Raw genomic sequence first — 17566 nt, forward strand, 5'->3', positions numbered from 1 at the left:
AGACTTAAAGACAGACACAACCAGAGACCTTATAGCTTTCATTTAAAAATTTTAGTCGTGAATCAGACATAACAGTATAAAACTCATTAGTTTATAAATAGCAGTTGAAATAAGTTAAGTTTATTTGCTCTGATGGCTAAGGCTTTTTACTATTTGTGGAAAAGAGTTTTAAGATTTGTATTTGTCCTTAATAAAGCCTTACGTAGGCTGTGAACTAGTTTTTTAAAAATAATTTCATTGATTTATTTTTGGCTGTGCTGGGTCTTCGTTGCTGCGTGCGGCTTTTCTCTAGCTGCTGCGATCGGTGCCTACTCTCTAGTCGTCGTGCGGGTGGTTTTCTTTGCAGTGCCTTCTTTTGCTGCAGGGGCTCTAGGTGGCCCAGTCTCCAGCAGTTGTGGCTCATGGGCTTAGTTGCTCCACAGCAAGTGGGATAGGCCCAGACCAGGGATCAAATTCACATCTCATGCATTGGCAGGTGAATTCTTTAGCACTGAGCCACCAGGGAAGCCCTGTGAACTAGTTTTGGGGTAAGGGAAAACTCCAGCAATTTATATTTTTTCAAAGGTCTCTTCTTTGGTTTCAAGTTTTATCTGATCGAGTTAACTAGGCTCAGTCTCAGACTATCGTGTGCTGTATTTATATTTCTGACTTTGTAGAGTTTTCAAGACAAAGACAGTTACTTTCAATTTCCCAAAGAAGTGGACTGCTGTCTAAATGATATCAAAAGATTGATTTGCCCAACTACATTTTTTCTCACTTTGCTTCTTTGTATCAGTGAGATTTTTAACTAAATGGGAAATCAAAAGATTTTTATGTTCTAAAACTTTAGAGTTCAGTGTACTATGCCTTCGAAAGTTTGCACAAGGCATTCAACAAAGACCCCTTTTCCAAGCACATAAGTCAACCCCAGATCAATTCACCCTATGGGCAAAAAGCTTCCACTACTGCTCATTTTAGCCCCTTAATATCAGTAGGGGCAACTGAACCCACGCAGTGTGAGGCCCCAGTTTTTACCTCACATTGCATGGGTTCAGTCTTCCCTACTAGTCTCTTCAGCATGTTTAATTAACATTGCCTGAGGCTGGATTCCCACGCCCTGAGTTACACGTTGGGCGAACATTCCCAGTGAGACACAATGTCCCCACGAGTGTTGTTGTTGTTCAGTTGCTCAGTCGTGTTTCACTCTTTGTGATCCTGTGGCCTGTAACCTGCCAGGCTCCTCTGTTCAAATCAGGCAAAAGAGACGCCACCATCTTACAAAAAGCCCATTCAGATATTTCAGTTTCCCTAGAAACTTTCATCTCAATTCTGTTAACTCTTACACTTTTAACCATAGCCTCCATTAGGACCCCATCAGCAAGTCCTGGTCTTACAGCTGCTACCGAACCAAATTTGGGTTCCTTTGCCTGACTCTACAGCAAAGCCAATTTACTGACATTGGATTGTTGTGAAAGAAAGTACAGCGTTTATTGCAAAGCACGAGGCAACGAAAGTGGGTAGTTTTTGCTCAAAAGACCTGAACTCCCCAAGGGCTTTCAGGAAAGTGTTTTCAAAGGCAACATTAGGGGTGATAGGTGCAGCTTGTGGACTTTCTTCTAATTGGCTGCTTGTGAGGCAACAGGGTGATATTTCAGGAATCTTTATCAACCTTCTGATTCCAGCCAGTCTGGGGTCCGTGTCCTCGTGGTCAGTGAGTCTCCTTCCTATGCCAGGGGAGGGTTTAAGTTTCTGCAGAACAACTCAAAGCTCTGAATCAGATGGTTGTCTAGAGCCCTTGAGGAAGAACCAAGGCTCTTTTATTACTGAACTATTTGTTTAAGTTACCATTCTTTTTCTTGATGGACAGATTTTCATTTGATTTTGCATTCCCTCACTTCTCTACTTGCTGACTTCTTGAACCTGCTCTTTGGAACTCAGGGAAGGTCTAGGAGATGAAAGCTTTTTCTACAGACAAGAAGTGGGGGACACAGAGGGGTCTTGTCACTGGGAAGGTCTGACAGGATCTTGCTCAGTTTTAATCTCCCCTTTTCTTTGATATTCCTCAGTTGTGAGGGGAATAGGAATGGGACAAGAAAGAGAATAGAGTTTTGGACAGAGAAGTTAATCACAAACTTGGTAGGGGAACTCGGTTTTAGGGGGGACTCAGTTTTGCAATGAGTCCCAGAAACTTTTATCCTCTGGCTATTTTTAAAAAAAACTTTAAAAAATACTGGCATATAGTGAATTAACAATGTTGTGATAGTTCAGGCATCCCCTGGTATTTTGTCTACTCCAGTATAAAAGACTTTGGGTCATCACTGAAGGATGGAGCCAAGGGATTCAGGTTCTTTGGTCAGTCTTTAACTTGACTAATTGGTCTAACTGTTGCCGTAAGTAATTCTGGTCAGATTTTTCAGTGTATTTTTTTTTCCTTCCAGTTTTTAAATTTTTCTAAACAAGTCCACTCTGTTTACTCCCATTTTAGAAAAATTTAAAAACTGGAAAAAAATACACTGAAAAATCTGACCAGAATTCCAATCCCAAAGAAAAGCAATGCCAAAGAATTCTTAAACTACACCACAATTGCACTCATCTCACATGCTAGTAAAGTAATGCTCAAAATTCTCCAAGCCAGGCTTCAGCAATACATGAACTGTGAACTTACAGATGTTCAAGCTAGTTTTAGAAAAGGCAGAGGAACCAGAGATCAAATTCCCAACATCAGCTGGATCATCAAAAAAGCAAGAGAGTTCCAGAAAAACATCTATTTCTGCTTTATTGACTATGCCAAAGCCTTTGACTGTGTGGATCACCATGAACTGTGGAAAATTCTTCAAGAGATGGGAATACCAGACCATCTGACCTGCCTCTTGAGAAATCTGTATGCAGGTCAGGAAGCAACAGTTAGAACTGGACATGGAACAACAGACTGGTTCCAAATAGGAAAAGGAGTATGTCAAGGCTGTATATTGTCACCCTGCTTATTTAACTTCTATGCAGAGTACATCATGAGAAACGCTGGACTGGAAGAAGCACAAGCTGGAATCAAGATTGCCGGGAGAAATATCAATAACCTCAGATATGCAGATGACACTACCCTTATGGCAGAAAGTGAAGAGGAACTAAAAAGCCTCTTGATGAAAGTGAAGGAGGAAAGTGAAAAAGTTGGCTTAAAGCTCAACAGTCAGAAAACTAAGATCATGGCATCGGGTCCCATCATTTCATAGGAAATAAATGGGGAAACAATGGAAACAGTGTCAGACTTATTTTTCTGGGCTCCAAAATCACTGCAGATGGTGATTGCAGCCATGAAATTAAAAGACGCTTACTCCTTGGAAGGAAAGTTATGACCAACCTAGATAGTATATAAAAAGCAGAGAGGAGGTGGTCCTAAGATGGCAGAGGAATAGGACGGGGAGACCACTTTCTCCCCCACAAATTCATCAAAAGAACATTTGAATGCTGAGAAAATTCCACAAAACAACTTCTGAATGCCGGCAGAGGACATCAGGCACCCAGAAAAGCAGCCCATTGTCTTTGAAAGGAGATATTTTATCAACAGTGCTGTATAGATGGAGAAGTCTTGAGGCTACTGCAAAAATAAGACTGAAAACCAGAAGCAGGAAGCTTAAGTCCAAATCTTGAGAACACCAGAGAACTCCAGACTCCAGGGAGCATTAATCGACAGGAGCTCATCAAATGCCTCCCTCCATACCTTCACTGAAACCAAGCACCACCCAAGGGCCAACAAGTTCCAGAACAAGACATACCATGCAAATTCTCCAGCAACACAGGAACATAGCCCTGAGCTTCAATATACAGGCTGCCCAAAGTTACTCCAAACCCACTGACATCTCATAACTCATTACTGGACACTTCATTGCACTCCAGAGAGAAGAAATCCAGCTCCACCCACCAGAACACCCACACAAGCTTCCCTAACCAGGAAACCTTGATAAGCCACCTGTACACCCCACCCACAGTGAGGAAACTCCACAATAAAGAGAACTCCACAAACTGCCAGAATACAGAAGATCAGATCAGATCAGATCAGTCGCTCAGTCGTGTCTGACTCTTTGCGACCCCATGAATCGCAGCACGCCAGGCCTCCCTGTCCACCACCAACTCCCAGAGTTCACTGAGACTCAAGTCCATCGAGTCAGTGATGCCATCCAGCCATCTCATCCTCTGTCGTCCCCTTCTCCTCCTGCCCCCAATCCCTCCCAGCATCAAAGTCTTTTCCAATGAGTCAACTCTTTGCATGAGGTGGCCAAAGTACTGGAGTTTCAGCTTTAGCATCGTTCCTTCCAAAGATATCCCAGGGCTGATCTCCTTCAGAATGGACTGGCTGGATCTCCTTGCAGTCCAAGGGACTCTCAAGAGTCTTCTCCAACACCACAGTTCAAAAGCATCAATTCTTCAGCGCTCAGCCTTCTTCACAGTCCAACTCTCACATCCATACATGACCACAGGAAAAACCATAGCCTTGACTAGATGGACCTTTGTTGGCAAAGTAATGTCTCTGCTTTTGAATATGCTATCTAGGTTGGTGATAACTTTCCTTCCAAGGAGTAAGAGTCTTTTAATTTCATGGCTGCAGTCACCATCTGCAGTGATTTTGGAGCCCAGAAAAATGAAGTCTGACACTGTTTCCACTGTTTGCCCATCTATTTCCCATGAAGTGGTGGGACCGGATGCCATGATCTTCGTTTTCTGAATGTTGAGCTTTAAGCCAAATTTTTCCCTCTCCACTTTCACCTTCATCAAGAGGCTTTTTAGTTCCTCTTCACTTTCTGCCATAAGGGTGGTGTCATCTGCATATCTGAGGTTATTGATATTTCTCCCGGCAATCTTGATTCCAGCTTGTGCTTCTTCCAGTCCAGTGTTTCTCATGATGTACTCTGCATAGAAGTTAAATAAACAGGGTGACAATATACAGCCTTGACGTACTCCTTTTCCTATTTGGAACCAGTCTGTTGTTCCATGTCCAGTTCTAACTGTTGCTTCCTGACCTGCATACAAATTTCTCAAGAGGCAGATCAGGTTGTCTGATATTCCCATCTCTTTCAGAATTTTCCACAGTTTATTGTGATGCACACAGTCAAAGGCTTTGGCATAGTCAATAAAGCAGAAATAGATGTTTTTCTGGAACTCTCTTGCTTTTTTGATGATCCAGCTGATGTTGGGAATTTGATCTCTGGTTCCTCTGCCTTTTCTAAAACCAGCTTGAACATCAGGAAGTTCATGGTTCACATATTGCTGAAGCCTGGCTTGGAGAATTTTGAGCATTACTTTACTAGCGTGTGAGATGAGTGCAATTGTGGTGTAGTTTGAGCATTCTTTGGCATTGCCTTTCTTTGGGCTTGGAATGAAAACTGACCTTTTCCAGTCCTGTGGCCACTGCTGAGTTTTCCAAATTTGCTGGCATATTGAGTGCAACACTTTCACAGCATCATCTTTCAGGATTTGGAATAGCTCAACTGGAATTCCATCACCTCCACTAGCTTTGTTCATACTGATGCTTTGTAAGGCCCACTTGACTTCACATTCCAGGATGTCTGGCTCTAGGTCAGTGATCACACTATCATGATTATCTGGGTCGTGAAGATCTTTTTTGTACAGTTCTTCTGTGTATTCTTGCCATCTGTTCTTAATATCTTCTGCTTCTGTTAGGTCCATACCATTTCTGTCCTTTATCGAGCCCATCTTTGCATGAAATGTTCCTTTGGTATCTCTGATTTTCTTGAAGAGATCCCTAGTCTTTCCCATCCTGTTGTTTTCCTGTATTTCTTTGCATTGGTCGCTGAAGAAGGCTTTCTTATCTCTTCTTGCTATTCTTTGTAACTCTGCATTCAGATGTTTATATCTTTCCTTTTCTCCTTTGCTTTTCACTTCTCTTCTTTTCACAGCTATTTGTAAGGCCTCCCCAGACAGCCATTTTGCTTTTTTGCATTTCTTTTCTATGGGAATGGTCTTGATCCCTGTCTCCTGTACAATGTCACAAACCTCATTCTGTAGCTTATCAGGCACTCTATCTATCAGATCTAGGCCCTTAAATCTATTTCTCACTTCCACTGTATAATCATAAGGGATTTGATTTAGGTCATAACACAGCAATATAAACAAGATGAAGAGAAAGAGGAATACCCAGCAGGTAAAGGAACAGGATAAATGCCCACCAAACCAAATAAAAGAGGAAGAGATAGGGAATCTACCTGATAAAGAATTCCAAATAATGATAGTGAAAATGATCCAAAATCTTGAAAACAAAATGGAATCACAGATAAACAGCCTGGAGACAAGGATTGAGAAGATGCAAGAAAGGTTTAACAAGGACCTAGAAGAAATAAAAAAGAGTCAATATATAATGAATAATGCAATAAATGATATAAAAAACACTCTGGAGGGAACAAATAGAATAATGGAGGGAGAAGATAGGATTAGTGAAGTAGATGATAGAATGGTAGAAATAAATGAATCAGAGAGGAAAAAAGAAAAACGAATTAAAAATAATGAGGACAATCTCAGAGACCTCTGGGACAATGTTAAACGCCCCAACATTCAAATCATAGGAGTCTCAGAAGAAGAAGACAAAAAGAAAGGCCATGAGAAAATACTTGAGGAGATAATAGTTGAAAACTTCCCTAAAATGGGGAAGGAAATAATCACCCAAGTCCAAGAAACCCAGAGAGTCCCAAACAGGATAAACCCAAGGTGAAACACAGCAAGACACATATTAATCAAATTAACAAAGGTCAAACACAAAGAACAAATATTAAAAGCAGCAAGGAAAAAACAACAAATAACACACAAGGGGATCCCCATAAGGATAACAGCTGATCTTTCAATAGAAACTCTTCAGGCCAGGAGGGAATGGCAGGACATACTTAAAGTGACGAAAGAAAATAACCTACAGCCCAGATTACTGTACCCAGCAAGGATCTCATTCAAATACGAAGGATAAATCAAAGTTTTACAGACAAGCAAAAGCTGAGAGAATTCAGCACCACCAAACCAGCTCTCCAGCAAATGCTAAAGGATCTTCTCTAGACAGGAAACACAAAAAGGGTGTATAAACTTGAACCCAAAACAATAAAGTAAATGGCAACAGGACCATACTTATCAATAATTACCTTAAACGTAAATGGGTTGAATGCCCCAACCAAAAGACAAAAACTGGCTGAATGGATACAAAAACAAGACCCCTATATATGTTGTCTACAAGAGACCCACCTCAAAACAAGGGACACACACAGACTGAAAGTGAAGGGCTGGAAAAAGATATTCCACGCAAATAGAGACCAAAAGAAAGCAGGAGTAGCAATATTCATATCAGATAAAATATACTTTAAAACAAATGCTGTGAAAAGAGACAAAGAAGTATTCTACATAATGATCAAAGGATCAATCCAAGAAGATATAACACTTACAAATATATATGCACCCAACATAGGAGCACCACAATATGTAAGACAAAAGCTAACAAGTATGAAAGGGGAAATTAACAATAACACAATAATAGTGGGAGACTTTAATACCCTACTCACACCTATGGATAGATCAACTAAACAGAAAATTAACAAGGAAACACAAACTTTAAATGATACAATAGACCAGTTAGACCTAATTGATATCTATAGGACATTTCACCCCAAAACAATGAATTTCACCTTTTTCTCAAGCACACACAGAACCTTCTCCAGGACAGATCACATCCTGGGCCATAAATCTAGCCTTGGTAAATTCAAAAAAAATTGAAATCATTCCAAGCATCTTTTCTGACCACAGTGCAGTAAGATTAAATCTCAATTATAGGAGAAAAACTATTAAAAATTCCAACATATGGAAGCTGAACAACACGCTGCTGAATAACCAACAAATCACAGAAGAAATAAAAAAAAGAAATCAAAATATGCATAGAAATGAATGAAAATAAAAACACAACAACCCAAAATCTGGGGACACTGTGAAAGCAATGCTAACCTAGATAGCATATTGAAAAGCAGATACATTACTTTGCCAACAAAGGTCCATCTAGTCAAGGCTATGGTTTTTCCTGTGGTCATGTATGGATGTGAGAGTTGGACTGTGATGAAAGCTGAGCGCTGAAGAATTGATGCTTTTGAACTGTGGTGTTGGAGAAGACACTTGAGAGTCCCTTGGACTGCAAGGAGATCCAGCCAGTCCATTCTGAAGGAGATCACCCAGGGATTTCTTTGGAAGGAATGATGCTAAAGCTGAAACTCCAGTACTTTGGCTACCTCATGTGACGAGTTGACTCATTGGAAAAGACTTTGATGCTGGGAGGGATTGGGGGCAGGAGGAGAAGGGGACGACAGAGGATGAGATGGCTGGATCGCATCACTGACTCGATGAACGTGAGTCTCAGTGAACTCTGGGAGTTGGTGATGGAAAGCAAGGCCTGGTGTGCTGCGGTTCATGGGGTCGCAAAGTCGGACATGACTGAGTGACTGAACTGAACTGAACTGAAGGGGAAGATTCATTGCAATACAGGCATACCTCAAGAAACAAGAAACAAGTCAAATAAATAACCTAACTCTACACCTAAAGCAACTAGAAAAGGAAGAAATGAAGAACCCCAGGGTTAGTAGAAGGAAAAAAAAATCTTAAAAATTAGGGCAGAAATAAATGCAAAAGAAACAAAAGAGACCATAGCAAAAGTCAACAAAGCCAAAAGCTGGTTCTTTGACAGGATAAATAAAATTGACAAACCATTATCCAGACTCATCAAGAAACAAAGGGAGAAAAATCAAATCAATAAAATTAGAAATGAAAATGGAGATATCACAACAGACAACACAGAAATACAAAGGATCATAAGAGATTACTATCAGCAATTATATGCCAATAAAATGGACAACTTGGAAGAAATGGACAAATTCCTAGAAAAGTACAACTTTCCAAAACTGAACCAGGAAGAAATAGAAAATCTTAACAGACCCATCACAAGCATGGAAATTGAAACTGTAATCAGAAATCTTCTAGCAAACAAAAGCCCAGGTCCAGAGAGCTTCACAGCTGAATTCTACCAAAAATTTAGAGAAGAGCTAACACCTATCCTGCTCAAACTCTTCCAGAAAATTGCAGAGGAAGGTAAACTTCCAAACTCATTCTATGAGGTCACCATCACCCTAATACCAAAACCTGACAAAGATGCCACAAAAAAAGAAAACTACAGGCCAATATCACAGATGAACATAGATGCAAAAATCCTTAACAAAATTCTAGCAATCAGAATCCAACAACACATTAAAAAGATCATACATCATGACCAAATGGGCTTTATCCCAGGGATGCAAGGATTCTTCAATATCTGCAAATCAATCAATGTAATACACCACATTAACAAATGGAAAATTAAAAGCCATTTGATTATCTCAATAGATGCAGAGAAAGCCTTTGACAAAATTCAGCATCCATTTATGATAAAAACTCTCCAGAAAACAGTAATAGAAGGAACATACTTCAACATAATAAAAGCTATATATGACAAACCCACAGCAAACATTATCCTCAATGGTGAAAAATTGAAAGCATTTCCCCTAAAGTCAGGAACAAGACAAGGGTGCCCACTCTCACCACTACTATTCAACACAGTTTTGGAAGTTTTGGTCACAGCAATCAGAGCAGAAAAAGAAAAGGAATCCAAATTGGAAAAGAAGAAGTAAAACTCTCACTGTTTGCAGATGACATGATCTTCTACATGGAAAACCCTAAAGACTCCACCAGAAAATTACTAGAGCTAATCAATGAATATAGTAAAATTGCAGGATATAAAATCAACACACAGAAACCCCTTGCATTCCTATATCCTAATAATGAGAAAATAGAAAGAGAAATTAAGGACACAATTCCATTCACCATTGCAATGAAAAGAATAAAATACTTAAGAATATATCTACCTAAAGAAACTAAAGACCTATATATAGAAAACTATAAAACACTGGTGAAAGAAATCAAAGAGGACACTAATAGATGGAGACATATACCGTGTTTATAGATGGGAAGAAACAATATAGTGAAAATGAGTATACTACCCAAAGCAATCTATAGATTCAATGCAATCCCTATCAAGCTACCAATGGTATTTTTCACAGAGCTAGAACAAATAATTTCACAATTTGTATGGAAATACAAAAAACCTCAAATAGCCAAAGCAATCTTGAGAAAGAAGAATGGAACTGGAGGAATTAACCTGCCTGAATTCAGGCTGTACTACAAAGCCACAGTCATCAAGACAGTATGGTACTGGCACAAAGACAGAAATATAGATCAATAGAACAAAATAGAAAGGCCAGAGATAAATTCACACACCTATGGACACCTTATCTTTGACAAAGGAGGCAAGAATATACAATGGAGAAAAGACAATCTCTTTAACAAGTGGTGCTGAGAAAACTGGTCAACCACTTGTAAAAGAATGAAACTAGAACACTTTCTAACACTGTACACAAAAATAAACTCAAAATGGATTAAAGATCTAAACATAAGACCAGAAACTATAAAACTCCTAGAGGAGAACATAGGCAAAACACTCTCTGACATAAATCACAGCAGGATCCTCTATGATCCACCTCTCAGAATACTGGAAATAAAAGCAAAAATAAACAAATGGGACCTAATTAAAATTAAAAGCTTCTGCACAACAAAAGAAACTATAAGCAAGGAGAAAAGACAGCCTTCAGAATGGGAGAAAATAATAGCAAATGAAGCAACTGACAAAGAATTAATCTCAAAAATATACAAGCAACTCCTGCAGCTCAATTCCAGAAAAATAAATGACCCAATAAAAAAATGGGCCAAAGAACTAAACAGATAGTTCTCCAAAGAAGACATACAGATGGCTAACAAACACATGAAAAGATGTTCAACATCACACATTATCAGAGAAATGCAAATCAAAACCACAATGAGGTACCATTTCACGCCAGTCAGAATGGCTGCTATCCAAAAGTCTACAAGCAGTAAATGCTGGAGAGGGTGTAGAGAAAAGGGAACCCTCTTACACTGTTGGTGGGAATGCAAACTAGCACAGCCACTATGGAGAACGGTGTGAAGATTCCTTAAAAAACTGGTAATAGAACTGCCTTATGACCCAGCAATCCCACTGCTGGGCATACACACCGAGGAAACCAGAATTGAAAGAGACATGTGTACCCCAGTGTTCATCACAGCACTGTTTATAATAGCCAGGACATGGAAGCAACCTAGATGTCCATCAGCAGACAAATGGATAAGAAAGCTGTGGTACATATACACAATGGAGTATTACTCAGCCATTAAAAAGAATATGTTTGAATCAGTTCTAATGAGGTGGATGAAACTGGAGCCTATTATACAGAGTGAAGTAAGTTAGAAAGAAAAACACTAATACAGTATACTAATGCATATATATGGAATTTAGAAAGATGGTAACAATAACCCTGTATGCGAGAGAGCAAAAGAGACACAGATGTATAGAACAGTCTTTTGGACTCTGTGGGAGAGGGCGAGGGTGGGATGATTTGGGAGAATGGCATTGAAACATGTATAATATCATATGTGAAACGAATTGCCAGTTCAGGTTCGATGCATGATACAAGATGCTAGGGGCTGGTGCACTGGGATGACCCAGAGGGATGGTATGGGGAGGAAGGTGGGAGGGGGGTACAGGATGGGGAACACGTGTACACCTGTGGCGAATTCATGTTGATGTATGGCAAGACCGATACAATGTTGTAAAGTAAAAAAAAAAATTAAAAAATAAAAAGCAGAAACATTACTTTGCCAACAAAGGTCTGTCTAGTCAAGGTTATGGTTTTTCCAGTAGTCATGTATGGATGTGAGAGTTGGACTATAAAAAAAGCTGAGTGCTGAAGAATTGATGCTTTTGAACTATGGTGTTGGAGAAGACTCTTGAGAGTCTCTTGGACAGCAAGAAGATCCAACCAGTGCATCTTAAAGGAGATCAGTCCTGAGTGTTCATTGAAAGGACTGATGTTGAAGCTGAAACTCCAATACTTTGGCCACCTGATGCAAAGAACTGACTTATTTGAAAAGACCCTGATGCTGGGAAAGATTGAAGGCAGGAGGAGAAGGGGACGACAGAGGATAAGATGGTTGGATGGCATCACCGACTCAGTGGACATGAGTTTGGGTAAACGCCGGGAGTTGGTGATGGACAGGGAGGCCTGGCATGCTGCGGTCCATGGGGTCGCAAAGAGTTGAATACGACTGAGCGACTGAACTGAACTGAATGTTTGTGGAGACCAGTGGAGGGGGGATCTCATTGACCCACCCAGCGTTAGGTAAACCTAAAACCTTTGTTTTAATCCCATCAAAGTCTGTTTTATTTATCCGATTGGTTAATAAATATCTAAAGATTTTCATTCTGCCTGAGGGGTCATGTGACTCTTCCCTTTTGATTTCTCTTTATTCTACCACTTACAATATTTGTTTTATTTACTTTATTTTAAAGTAACCCCTTAAAATTTCCACCTTGTTCCCCATGAGGGAAAACTGAGACACCAAACTCCGTAAGGCTTTCCAAACCATTTTTGTTTTTGTTTTCCTTTCTTTCTCATCAGGGATTTCTTAAAGTTAGTTGCTATATCTCTTTGTATCTACCCTCTTAATTTATTATTTTTCATCAGATCAGATCAGATCAGATCAGTCGCTCAGTCGTGTCCGACTCTTTGCGACTCCATAAATTGCAGCACGCCAGGTCTCCCTGTCCATCACCAACTCCCGGAGTTCACCGAGACTCATGTCCATCGAGTCAGTGATGCCATCCAGCCATCTCATCCTCTGTCGTCCCCTTCTCCTCTTGCCCCCAATCCCTCCCAGCATCAGAGTCTTTTCCAATGAGTCAACTCTTCGCATGAGGTGGTCAAAGTACTGGAGTTTCAGCTTTAGCATCGTTCCTTCCAAAGATATCCCAGGGCTGATCTCCTTCAGAATGGACTGGCTGGATCTCCTTGCAGTCCAAGGGACTCTCAAGAGTCTTCTCCAACACCACAGTTCAAAAGCATCAATTCTTCAGCGCTCAGCCTTCTTCACAGTCCAACTCTCACATCCATGCATGACCACAGGAAAAACCATAGCCTTGACTAGATGGATCTTTGTTGGCAAAGTAATGTCTCTGCTTTTGAATATGCTATCTAGGTTGGTGATAACTTTCCTTCCAAGGAGTAAGAGTCTTTTAATTTCATGGCTGCAGTCACCATCTGCAGTGATTTTGGAGCCCAGAAAAATGAAGTCTGACACTGTTTCCACTGTTTGCCCATCTATTTCCCATGAAGTGGTGGGACCGGATGCCATGATCTTCGTTTTCTGAATGTTGAGCTTTAAGCCAAATTTTTCCCTCTCCACTTTCACCTTCATCAAGAGGCTTTTTAGTTCCTCTTCACTTTCTGCCATAAGGGTGGTGTCATCTGCATATCTGAGGTTATTGATATTTCTCCCGGCAATCTTGATTCCAGCTTGTGCTTCTTCCAGTCCAGTGTTTCTCATGATGTACTCTGCATAGAAGTTAAATAAACAGGGTGACAGTATACAGCCTTGACGTACTCCTTTTCCTATTTGGAACCAGTCTGTTGTTCCATGTCCAGTTCTAACTGTTGCTTCCTGACCTGCATACAAATTTCTCAAGAGGCAGATCAGGTTGTCTGATATTCCCATCTCTTTCAGAATTTTCCACAGTTTATTGTGATGCACACAGTCAAAGGCTTTGGCATAGTCAATAAAGCAGAAATAGATGTTTTTCTGGAACTCTCTTGCTTTTTTGATGATCCAGCTGATGTTGGGAATTTGATCTCTGGTTCCTCTGCCTTTTCTAAAACCAGCTTGAACATCAGGAAGTTCATGGTTCACATATTGCTGAAGCCTGGCTTGGAGAATTTTGAGCATTACTTTACTAGCGTGTGAGATGAGTGCAATTGTGGTGTAGTTTGAGCATTCTTTGGCATTGCCTTTCTTTGGGCTTGGAATGAAAACTGACCTTTTCCAGTCCTGTGGCCACTGCTGAGTTTTCCAAATTTGCTGGCATATTGAGTGCAACACTTTCACAGCATCATCTTTCAGGATTTGGAATAGCTCAACTGGAATTCCATCACCTCCACTAGCTTTGTTCATACTGATGCTTTGTAAGGCCCACTTGACTTCACATTCCAGGATGTCTGGCTCTAGGTCAGTGATCACACTACCGTGATCATCTGGGTCGTGAAGATCTTTTTGTACAGTTCTTCTGTGTATTCTTGCCATCTGTTCTTAATATCTTCTGCTTCTGTTAGGTCCATACCATTTCTGTCCTTTATTGAGCCCATCTTTGCATGAAATGTTCCTTTGGTATCTCTGATTTTCTTAAAGAGATCTCTAGTCTTTCCCATCCTGTTGTTTTCCTGTATTTCTTTGCATTGATCACTGAAGAAGGCTTTCTTATCTCTTCTTGCTATTCTTTGGAACTCTGCATTCAGATGTTTATATCCTTCCGTTTCTCCTTTGCTTTTTGCTTCTCTTCTTTTCACAGCTATTTGTAAGGCCTCCCCAGACAGCCATTTTGCTTTTTTGCATTTCTTTTCCATGGGAATGGTCTTGATCCCTGTCTCCTGTACAATGTCACAAACCTCATTCTGTAGCTTATCAGGCACTCTATCTATCAGATCTAGGCCCTTAAATCTATTTCTCACTTCCACTGTATAATCATAAGGGATTTGATTTAGGTCATACCTGAATGGTCTAGTGATTTTCCCTACTTTCTTCAATTTAAGTCTGAATTTGGCAATAAGGAGTTCATAGTCTGAGCCGCAGTCAGCTCCTGGTCTTGTTTTTGCTGACTGTATAGAGCTTCTCCATCTTTGGCTGTAAAGAATATAATCAATCTGATTTCAGTGTTGACCATCTTTTTCATAGGTACCAATAAAACAGGTACTTATGGTGAGAGCTCTGTAAAATATTATATCACTTTAGAAGCTTTTCCAATTTAAAGGATCCATTATCTGGCCATTGACAAGGATCTTAATAGTGACTCAAACCAAAAAAATGCAAGAGACATCCCCACAAGAGAGTGTAAAGAATTCAGCCTTCACAAGATCCAGAAAGTTCAGTCTCAAATATAGTCTAAGAAATTAAAGACCTTTGTTACATCACTAATAAAGCAATGAGGGTTGCGATAACAAAGGCCCATATGGACTGAGACTCCATATGACAAACTCCCCTGAGAATTGGCATGGCTGGACAAAGAATCCCAGTCTATTCAACTGGCTCTCAAGTGCACGCTGGTAGGTGCACCTTGTGAGAGCTGGACCATAAGGAAGGCTGAGCACTAAAGAATTGACATTTTCAAAATGAGTTGCTAGAGAGGACTCTTGAGAGCCCCTTGGTCTGCAAGGAGATCAAACCAGTCAATCCTAAAGGAAATAAATCCTGAATATTCTTTGGGAGGACCAATGCTGAAGCTGAGGCTCCAAACATTGGCCACCTGATGGGATGTGTCCACTCATTGGGAAAGACCCTGATGCTGGGAAAGATTGAGGGCAGGAAGAGAAGGGGGTGATAGAGGATGAGATGGTTGGATGGCATCACCAATTCAATAGACATGAACTTGAGCAAACTCCAGGAGACAGTAGAGGACAGAGGAGCCTGGCATGCTGTAACCCATGGGGCTACAAAGAGACAGACTAGACTTAGTGTCTGAACAACAACAAAAGTGCACCTGCCAGAATTCTCTCTAAAATAGAGAATATTCTCACTTGTTTACAAGCCCAGCTCTCAAGACACAGAACAAGATGAAAGGAAAACCTAATCAGATGAATGATTTTCTTCCTTATGACAAAGGACACAAAAAACGGACAAGGGAAAACAGTGACAATTTCTGAGAGGAAAAGAATCAACAAATCGACAGTACTCTGCCAAATTTCAAGCCAAGAGTCGCCAAATCCAGCTAGCCCTATATCTGTTTTCTCCAGATAATCTATTTTAGGAAAGGGAAAAACTTACCACTCTTGTTTCCAACAGATCTAGAAGATAGAGACTCAGGAGATAGGCATAGTAAGAATTCTTAAATTTTGTCAATCATCCTAGGGTCTCTTAACTGTAGCAGCTTTGAAGTGAGTAGCATCCAGCCAGTAAAGCTGCATCCCATCTTTGTTGCCAGCTACTGGGGAGGAAGAAATTTTCCTCTGCCCTTCTAGGTTCCTCTGGCTGGTCTAAGAATGAAATTAACATGAGATTGATGTCTCATCAGAAGAAAATAAAATGAAGTTTAACAACACACATAAATCGGAGAGATCCGGAAAAACTAACACACTGAAATACTTGAAACTTTCACCTTAAATACTGTCTAATTAAAAAATAGTCACAGCCTAAAAGTTGAGAAATATGTTTCATTTGGTGGGGATTTTTAGGACTTTAAGCCTGGGAGACAGCATCCCAAGTGACCCTGAGAGAACTTCTCTGAGGAGGTGAGACAAGGAGCCAGGTTATATAGAAGTTTTGTAACAAAGGGCACGTAGTCTGAATATCAAAGTATTATAATTAAAGGAAACCAGATATCCTAAGTTAATGAATTTAGCACTTTTCTATACATGGGAAGATGTTAGAATCTACTTCTGCTTCATTGGCTATGCTAAAGCCTTCGACTGTGTGGATCACAACAAACTGTGGAAAATTCTTAAAGAGAAGGGAATTTCAGGCCACCTTACCTGCCTCCTGAGAAACCTGAGAAACCTGTAGGCAGGTCAAGAAGCAACGGTTATAACCGTACCTGGAACAACAGACTGGTTCAAAATTGGGAAAGGAGTATGTCAAGGCTGTATATAGTCACACTGCTTATTTAACTTATATGCAGAGTACATCATGTGAAATGCTGGGCTGAAAAAAGCACAAGCTTGATTCCTGGAATCAAGATTGCTGGGAGAAATATCAATAATTTCATATATGCAAATGACATCACCCTTATGGAAGAAAGTGAAGAGGAACTAAAGAGCCCCTTGATGAAGGTGAAAGAGGAGAGTGAAAAGCTGGCTTAAAACTCAACATTCAAAAGATGAAGATCATGGCATCCAGTCCCATCACTTCATGGCAAATTAATGCGGAAATAATGGAAACAGTGAATAACTTTATTTTCTTGGGCTCCGAAATCACTGAGGAAGGTGACTGCAGCCATGAAAATAAAAGACACTTGCTCCTTGGAAGAAAAGCTATGACAAACCGAGATAGCATATTAAAACCAGAGACATTGCCAACAAAGGTCCATATAGTCAATGCTATGGTTTTTCCGGTAGTCATGTATGGATGTGAGAGTTGGACAATAAGAAGACTGAGTGCTGAACAACTCATGCTTTTGAACTGTGATGTTGGAGAAGACTCTTGAGAGTCCCTTGGACTGCAAGGAAATCAAACAAGTCAATTCTAAAGGAAATCAACCCTGAGTATTCATTGGAAAGACTAATGCTGAAGCTGAAGCTCCAATACTTTGGCCACCTGATGCGAAAAGCCGACTCATTAGAAAAGACCCTGGTGCTGGGAATGGTTGAAGGCAGGAGGAGAAGGGGATGACAGAGGACGAGATGGTTGGATGGCATCACCG

Source organism: Bos javanicus, chromosome 21, assembly GCF_032452875.1.
Source record: "Bos javanicus breed banteng chromosome 21, ARS-OSU_banteng_1.0, whole genome shotgun sequence".
Classification (NCBI taxonomy): domain Eukaryota; kingdom Metazoa; phylum Chordata; class Mammalia; order Artiodactyla; family Bovidae; genus Bos; species Bos javanicus.